Source organism: Carlito syrichta, unplaced genomic scaffold (assembly GCF_000164805.1).
Source record: "Carlito syrichta isolate Samal-C Ts95f unplaced genomic scaffold, Tarsius_syrichta-2.0.1 Scaffold314127, whole genome shotgun sequence".
In the NCBI taxonomy this organism is placed as follows: Eukaryota; Metazoa; Chordata; class Mammalia; order Primates; family Tarsiidae; genus Carlito; species Carlito syrichta.
This window is the reverse complement of record NW_007258223.1, coordinates 528,463-537,452: the sequence shown is the minus strand read 5'-3', so window position 1 is coordinate 537,452 and position 8,990 is coordinate 528,463.

The following is an 8,990-nucleotide window of genomic DNA, read 5'->3' as shown; positions in this document are numbered from 1 at the left end:
AACCTCTAACAGCTGCAAGTATCACCTCCTCACAGAACAAGTTCAAAAGCAAAGTTCTAATCAAAAGGGGTCCATTCGTAAAACCACCCCTCAGTTCTTATTATACAGAATTGCCTCACATGCCAATGCCTAAACCAATCCACTGCGAGGACATTCGAAATTAGAACTATTTTAGGCTAATCATAACTTAGTACCTGCAGTTAGGGAGAAACACAGCCTCCCATGAAGTTTGTGACAGCTCTATGTCTGAAGAGAGTTGGGGTCCTGTTAGCAAGAAAGAAGGAAGATATCTTAACTAGAAATAAGAGGTATAGTTTCTGTCAAACTTCTTTCAGTAACTTGAATTAATAAACAGAAGTTGTGATTAGGTGTTATCAATGTCCATCATTTCTGTCCAGTGGACATAATGAAAGGAAACGTCCTCTTTGAAGGAATCACCAGATCTATCCACAAAACTTAATGGTGGAAAATCTATGTCCTACCTAGTTCCTTCATCATGAATTATCTAAGATTTGGGAATAAAGATGAGATCTCACCAACAAAGGGCTAAAAATTTATGCAGATTTAAAAAAAAATTACTTGATAGCATCTTTAGTTGATAACAAATAATGTGTCGAAAACTCTTTGAGTAACACTTATCTCTTGGCATACTAAAACTGTTATTTCACAACTTAAAATTAATACCTTGGTCCCTGGCTTCTTAGAGATGATAACCTGGACTCACTGTCTAGTCTCACTTCTTTGCTTCTTGTACTTGGCCCCAGGCGTTAAAGCATCCCTAACCGGTTATGTCCAGTTTGGAAATACCTGCTAGGAGCTCTACTGCCTGAAATATACAATCCAGTCTCCAATCCAAAGTCGAGTGATAAAAACATTCTTAGAGAAGATGACTCATTCAAGGTCTTCTTCAATGGCTCTAGTGTGGTCAAGCATGGCTTCACGGGAATGTTTGTAGACCTGGAACCAATAGGGCTAGCAGATCTGGCTATCAAGCCAAGCGATGATGAGAAAACCCACCAAAGATGAGAAGGGATGCGATCCGAACATTGTTTCAGTCAAGAAAACAGATGTAATATGGGCTAGCATAAGTTTGGAGGGCAGTCAAGTCTGGGGGTACCAGTGGCGGTGACTGGAACTTGGATCTCTGGAATGGGGCTCGGGTGTTCTCTTCTATACCCCAAACAGTGCAGATCCTGATGCATTTGCAGCATTGCCTGGAAACTACTAGGACTTAAAGCCCCACCTAAGGATTTTCATGTTTTCTATTCATATTCGTGGAAAGTTAAACTTGCAAAGACAGTTTATGATAATTTGTCTCTAGGCACTGTTGCGTAAGTAGCTAAATGATAAAGTGTGAAGGCAGAGAGGCTGGTGGCGTCGGAGGTCGTGGCAGCAGGGTGTGGAGGCCGACAGCAAGCGTGCAGTCGCTGCGCTCCTGGAGAAGATGCAGCCCCAGCCCGCCCAGCAGCCGGCGGCTCTGCCTGGCCCACCTGGCCACGGGCCTGTCCCCCACCCCCACCTCTTGCAAGGCCTGGTACTCTGGCGGCTGCCCCGCCGGATGACTTGCCTGGGAGATGCCATTCTCGCGCTCCTCCCTCCGCCCTCCCACCCACTGTCCCCGCCCCCCGCCCCTGGATCACAGGCTTTTTCGTCTTGCTCATCCCCTAGGCCCGACAAGCTGTGACCTCTGAGGTAAGGGGCTGGCTGCTGACTCCGTGGGATCGCTACTCTCTCTCTTTTTTCCCACAAGTTTATCCCTTTGTTGCTGAGCAACTTCAACGACCAAATGCCTGAAATCATGTAGTTGGCTGCCAGCCTTCGGGAGGAAGCTGACTTGCAGTGGCAAAAGGAGAAAGAGGAGGATTTGAAGGGCAACCTGGACTTCGCTTTACTGCCTCCCCATAGCCCCATTACCCTCCCCAAAAGTATCACCCAGTGTTAGGCTGTCGGGCTTGTTTTCAAGAGCCTTTCTGCTGCTATCCATCACGAGGTCTTTTACTGTGTGGTGGGGATCAGGGTGAAGCCCATGTAGCTGTTGCATGTGCTCCTGCTCCACACTGAGGACCACGTCACTCGCAGCATCTCAAAATCGTTCTCAGAACCCTTGTCGGAGGTGTGCAGATGACAGGGAAGCCGTCGGGAATTTATCACCCCAAATGTATTTCAAAAGTTGATCTTACGATCCTGAGGGAGTCACCATCCTCCTCTGGCCCTCTTGGTCCTCGTTTCTGTCATTTCAGGCTGCCCACCTGCCCAGCCTTCTAGCCACACCTGAAGTTCATCACCATAGAGCTGAGCAGGAACATATGTGTCAAGAGACTGAAAACAATTTTTACATAAAACATATGCTGCTCCGTGTGCAGGCTCTGGTTTCAGTGTGTGTGGAGGACTGCAGTGGGCCCAATTTGTAGCTCATAGAAGTGCTGGTGACCATAATGGCTGACTTAGCTTAGGTGTCACAGGCCTTGATGACAAGGCTCAGGAAACAATGGATTCACTGGCTGCAGTGGAGAAGACAAGGACAGCCAGGACCTCTACGGAAAACACATGGACCCTTTCATGGAGATGTTGACTGCATCGCACAACCACTGGATGGTATACTCCAGCCAGTAGAGACCTACAGATGCTCCTAAAACTTTCTCCATCCTGTCCAAAGTGCTGCTGAGATCAAAGAACACCATTGACTTTCAAGGGCAGTTTCACAGCTACCTCAAGACAGTGAAAAAGGACATCCTGGTCACCAAACAGCAATGGCTTGCAGGAGAACAGCTGTGGCCATCCATATAGCTGCCATTTCCTGCCTCTGGGTACTCACCAGCTGTCAGATCCTATCCATCAAACAAGACACAAAAAGTGTAGGGATCATTGATGTCTCAAATTCTGACCACTCTGAAGGAAGATCCTCAGACAATTCCATTAATTCCATGCCATATTATTGACAATTTAAAAAACCTGGGTGATGTGGGTGATCCAGATAAATTCATCAAGACTTATCCTGAACTCTTAAAACATCTAGATGACATTTCCAACAATATAAGGATAGCAACTGCTCAGTTTAATCTACCTGACTCAAATGCATCCAAAGCACCCATGGAAAGTCTTATTATCAAAACAGCATTCCATACCTGTATAAAGAACTCCTTGCTCACCCTGATGATCCAGAGAGTGCCATCTAGGACATAGTTTTAGACATCCTCAAAGAGAGCAATATCCTTTTCCTAGAGCTCCTAGTATGGGAAATAGAGGCTGTCATCCACAAGCACTGCTCGCTCCGTGTCAGCTGTGAACAGCTCCTGTAGCACATGCAGACTGTGCCAGCCATGTGATGGTCAGTGTTCTAGGCTTGGGGCCTTCAGTGTGATGACTGGAGGAGGAGGCAAACACCAAACCCTCATCCTTGCCTGGAATGAAAGGAATCCTAACAGCGAGGATGCTCACACACAAGACTGTGACAGCCAGAAAAATGTCTTTCCTAAAAGTATACCTGCTATTCCCAAGAACATTTTTGAAGCTCAGCAAATTCTGAAATAACATTCACTGCGTGATTCTATATTTTGTTTATCTTATTTATACAGTTCATTGAGAGTTCTCCCAGAAATCTTTAGCTACCTCAAGTTCAATTTGAAATTGAAACTAAATGTCAACTACTTACACTGACAGCCAAATCAGCTCATTACTTCTTAAGCTTCATATGCACTGTGAGGTTTGTAGATAATTGCTTCTATCTTGCTTAAATGCCCAGCAAAAAAGTTCTTAACTATGTAACAAAAAAAGAAAAAAAAGTCAAAATGATTAAAAAGCAATTTCACCTTTCTTTGGGTTCTGTCTCCTATAATTTAATATCTCAATGAACAGACTAAAAGGAATTTGAAATCTTAACAAATGTTTTTCCCATTTTAAAAATAATGGACTTTAAAAGTTATATGGATATATGCATTCTAAGTACTTTTCAGTCAGAAATGCTAACAGTGTTAAAAATAGAAAAATCAGGTATATTTGTGGTAGCCCTCCTATAAGTAACAGTAAAGTAAAATTGTATTTTATTCTCTAGCACTTTCTACACCAAAGTACTAAAAGATATTGTTTTAAGTGGGTATTGTTACCATAAGCCAATATTTATGTTGACAAAAGAGAAAAAATGCCACATTTACCAAAAATCAAATATTAGTATGTATGCCTTGGTGTCTAAAATATTTATTTAAAAAGTTTTGGAAAATTATATTTCAATTATTAGTCTATGATAATTTGTCTTTTTATTGTTCTATAAGAAATTTTTCAAAAACTTATAAAGAAACTGTGATATGCACATTGACTTAGTCTATTTCAGCTGCTATAACAAACTACCACAGACTGAGAAGCTTATAAACGATAAAAATTTCTTACAATTCTAGAAGCTAGGAAGTCCAAGATTAAGCCACCAGTATATTTAGTGTCTGATGAGGGTGTACTTCCTGGCTGTCTTCTCACTGTGTCCTAACATGGCTAAAGAAGCAAGGGAGCTTTCTAAACTCTCAGGTCCCAAAAGCCACACCTTCAAATATCATCCCATTGGGAATTAGATTTCAACACATGCATTTTGGGAGGACATAAACATTGTGTATAGTACGCATATTCTAATTTTATAGACCATTGGCTATTTTCTTTCTCTTTTTTTTTTTACTGTTGAGTTCTACCATTTGGTTTTTATTATTTTATTTTAATTTTTATTATAAAGATGTGGGGGTACATTTCAGGTTTAGATATACAAACATTGATCATGCAGATACCCTTGTTGATGAGGTATGCCCTTCCTCCCCACTGGTTATTTTCTTTACAATGAAATTTTCTCTGGGTTCTTCTAAGGAGTTAGCTTCCAATCATTCAAATCTCATCCTAAGCAAACTAACTCAGGAAGAGAAAACCAAACACTGCATGTTCTCACTTATAAGTAGGAGCTAAACTAAGGACATGTAAAGACATAGAGAATGGTATAATGGACAATGGAGACTTGGGGGTGGAGGGAAAGGAGGGAAGGACAAAAAAAAAAGTTCACCTACTGGGTACAATGTACACAGGTAGGGGTGGTGGGTGCACTTAAAGCCCAGACCAAAATCTAGTTGTACCCCTCAAAGGTACTGAAATAAATAAATAAATAAAAATGTTATGGCAACAACATTGAGAAAAGAAGCCTGTCAGAATGCAAGAGGTCAACTGCATTCCAACTGTGTTCATGAAGGCCTGATCTCAGGGCTCAGTATTTTCTATTCTTTTTTATGATCACAAAACAGGTGTCCCAGGTGTTGGTATCTGGGCATAACACACTAGAAAAACACTACATTAGGAACAAAACTAGGACCCTGAACCTACAATGATGTAAATTTATTTAAGCCATTTAATCCCTTTGGGGTCATCCTCTGTAAAGCAAAGGGGCTGTATATTTAGATAATGCTTAAGCATTCTGTCTGTGCTAATATTCAGTAATCTAGGAGTATGTCCTGAAAAAATACATTGAAAATGCTCTGTAATTATAAATCACAGTAAAGATGTGGGTTTTCTTTATAATTTATGAGGTAAGCCATTTTTTGATTTACAGAAAGTCAATGTGCACTTTAGTTTTCAGGAAGATATGCATTACAGTATACACCCATATAATAAAAATGGAGCAATTCTAAGTACACTTAGACTGGATCCTGAAACAGAACAAAAGACACTAGTGAGAAAAACTGGTGATGATTGAATAAAGTGTGTAGTTAGTTTACAGTATTGTCCCAGTGATGTAAATTTCTTAGTTTTGACAAATGTACCATGGTGATGTAAGATGTTATCATTAGCGAGAGCTGGATGAAGGATATACATTTTCTGAACCATCTTAGCAACTTTTCTGTAAATCTAAACTTATTCAATAATAAATATTTTGAACTAAAATTATTACGCTGTGGCTTTAGAATGTATGCATTCATACATACGTCACATACACCTACTGATAGCACAGTGACAACAGAGACTAAGGAAAGAGTCCAGGCCAAAGTGGAGAAGGAAAGAGAGTAAGGAAATCACAGAAGTCAAGCCACTGGAGGACACACAACAGAGCAAGATGGCTGACTAGAAGCCTTTAGCACTCATTCCTATCACAAAGGCAGGCAAAACAAGAAATAAACAACTGCACTTTAATGAAAATAACTAAAGGAGAGTGCCAGAGTACACCACAGGAATAACAGAAACCCTAGTTACCACAGAAACTCAGAATAATCAGAGAGAATGGAAGGAAACATTGGAACTCTAGCAACCCCATTCTCCAACTGGGGTTAGCCAGGAACCATGAGGTACTCCCTATGGCAGAAAGGCAGACAAGAGGATCCCAGAGGCTTCCACCAACACGTTGGACAAATACAGTCCTAATTTTCTTTCCCATTTTGCAAATGTGACAAAACACTAAAATCTGACAAATGGGTTTGACTGTTATATTGTATGCTTGAAATAATTCACACCATATTTTATCAAATCTAACTGCCTTCAATTTTAAGATGCACCATTGTTTTCTGTATTTATTTCAAAAAATGTATTTAATTTCCAGGGATGTCACAATGTGAAGTATGGGCCCCATCCTGCACTAGGCCCCATTAGACAAGAACAAACCAAAACGGTCACTTGTGCTAACTGCCACGTAATCAAACTGAATTTCTAAAAAAAATGAGCTAGTCAATCAGAGTCAGCGTAACAAGGAAGCACTCTCTGCTTTACCTTTATAAGAAACTTGAAATGAGTAATTTGCCTTTTGCTCTGTTTCTGCTTTCTTCAGAACTTTTCTGCCCATAAAATCAAACTTTTTAGCTTATTGGAGCACACATTCTATTTTACAGAATGAGGAGTTGCCTGATTTTAAAATTGCAAATAAAAGCCAAGTTGATTTTTAAACTAAATTTGTTAGTTTTCTCTTTTGACAGGGGTCTTAGATAAAAACCATATATTTACTTTCTATTTCTGCATACAAATTATCATAACATTAATGACTTAAAACAACATGAATTTATTAGCTCACAGTTCTCAAGTTAAGAATTTGAGACATAGCATAAGTGGGTTCTCTACCTAGAGTCTTACGAAGTTAAAATCAAGTCTTCAGAGTCTTCTTCCAAGGTCATGGCAGTTGTTGAAATTTAGTTCCTTGCTGCTGTAAGCCAAAGTCCCTATTTCCTTTCTGGCTGTTAGTTGGAGGCCACTTTCAGCTTCTAGAGGTCATTCTAGTTCCTTGCTAAGTGGCCCATTTACTCATCAAAGCCAGCAATGGAGAATCTCTGTCATATTGAATCCTGTGAACCTCTTTATCCAGGAAAAGCCCAGTCTCTTTTAAAGGCAGAGGCAATATACAAATAAATAAATATATACCAGAAGGTGAAAAATACCGAAAAGAAAATTAAGGGTTACACTTGCTTATCGCTCTGTCTACATTCTCTTCATCTACATCAACACATGGCTCTCTCTCATCATTTAGGTTTTGTCTCACAAATCACTTCCTTAGAGGTCATTCTTTACTATTCTGAGACTGCCTCCCTACTCCACTCCTGCCCCAAAGTCTCTTTCTATCTCCTTATTCTTTTATTTTCTTTATTATGCTTATCACTTTCTGAAAAATTTTTTTCATTTACTTTCTCTTTTTGGTTTCTCACATTGAGAGTGATAAAATCAGGGATCACTGTATTTCCATTGTCTGATCACTGTCTAGTCATTAGGCTCTGTTTACTACGAATTCAATAAATATTTAGGAAGGAAAGAAATAGGAAAGAGAAATTAGAGGGAGAGAAACGCCTCTAAAGATAACAATTTTTATTAACTTTAGAATACAGAGAAATGACAGGGGATATACTTAGTGCTAGAGTAGAACCTTGAAAGAACAGGACATAGGTCAAGTTCATTTTCATGGTGGTGTGGAAGAGGTCCACAATTGGACTGAGGAACATGGATGATGCCATAGGTGAGCAACATGAAGCGTCCAGGTATTTAGAAAGGTGCAATTTTTAAGAGAATGAAGAGGCACAAAGGCTAATGCAGTTTTGTGTGGACCTTCATCGCTACATGAGGAAAAAATTCGAAGTAAAAATATGACTACATTACAGAAAATTATATATTACCAAAAACCAAAATATATGCTACTTTTTGAAGTCCTGCAGACATTTCTTCAAATATAGTTATTTAGAATGAAAGACAAATTCTAATGTTTCTGTGTCCAACCGCTGTTTTCTAGGAAAGGGGACATGGTAGCCAACAGAAAGAATTAGATGAGTGATCCTTAGACAGGTCTGGTATTAGCTCTACGACCTTGACTAAGTCACACTTACCGGAAGTTCCTTTCTCTCACTCATACAGTAAGGGACCAAACTGGAGTATCAAACGTCATCTATAGCTTTAAGGAAAAAAAATCACATGATTTATTAAATAGGAGGCAGTGCCTCACACGTAGTGGACATTCAAAATTATTTGTCAAATGTTTAACGTCTTTAAACGCAACCCCAGGCTAGAAATCTGGAGCTATCTATTACCAGTCTTCGGTTTGTTTATGTTTAAAATAAAGCTGTTTCCTCTTCTTCATGAAAGACTCCTAAAGGTTGGTCACACAATGTCATTATTTCGCTGGTCAACAGAGTCCTGCACGCCTGGCTGTAGAGCCAAGGGTGACCCGTCCCTTCTGGATTTGGGTTCCGTTTACAAGAGCGGGATCCCGGCAGCAGCAGCAGCAGTAGCGCCGCCCACTTCGGCCACCTGCACCACAAACCCGCCACGCGGCCACACCCAGACCGGAAGCCGGAACGCCCCTGGGGTTGACGGGAAGGCGCGGCCGGGTCTTCGCTTCTCAGGCCCGCCCCCGGTGACGTCACCGCCCGCCCCTTGACCCCCGCGGCCCCGCCCCTTTCCTTGCCTCCCCGTAGCCGGCGGCGGCTTCTTAGGTGGCGATGGAAGGATCCCGGCTGATGGCCGCCCCTCGCGGGGAAGGCGCGTCCTGCTCTTCGTGGGGGACC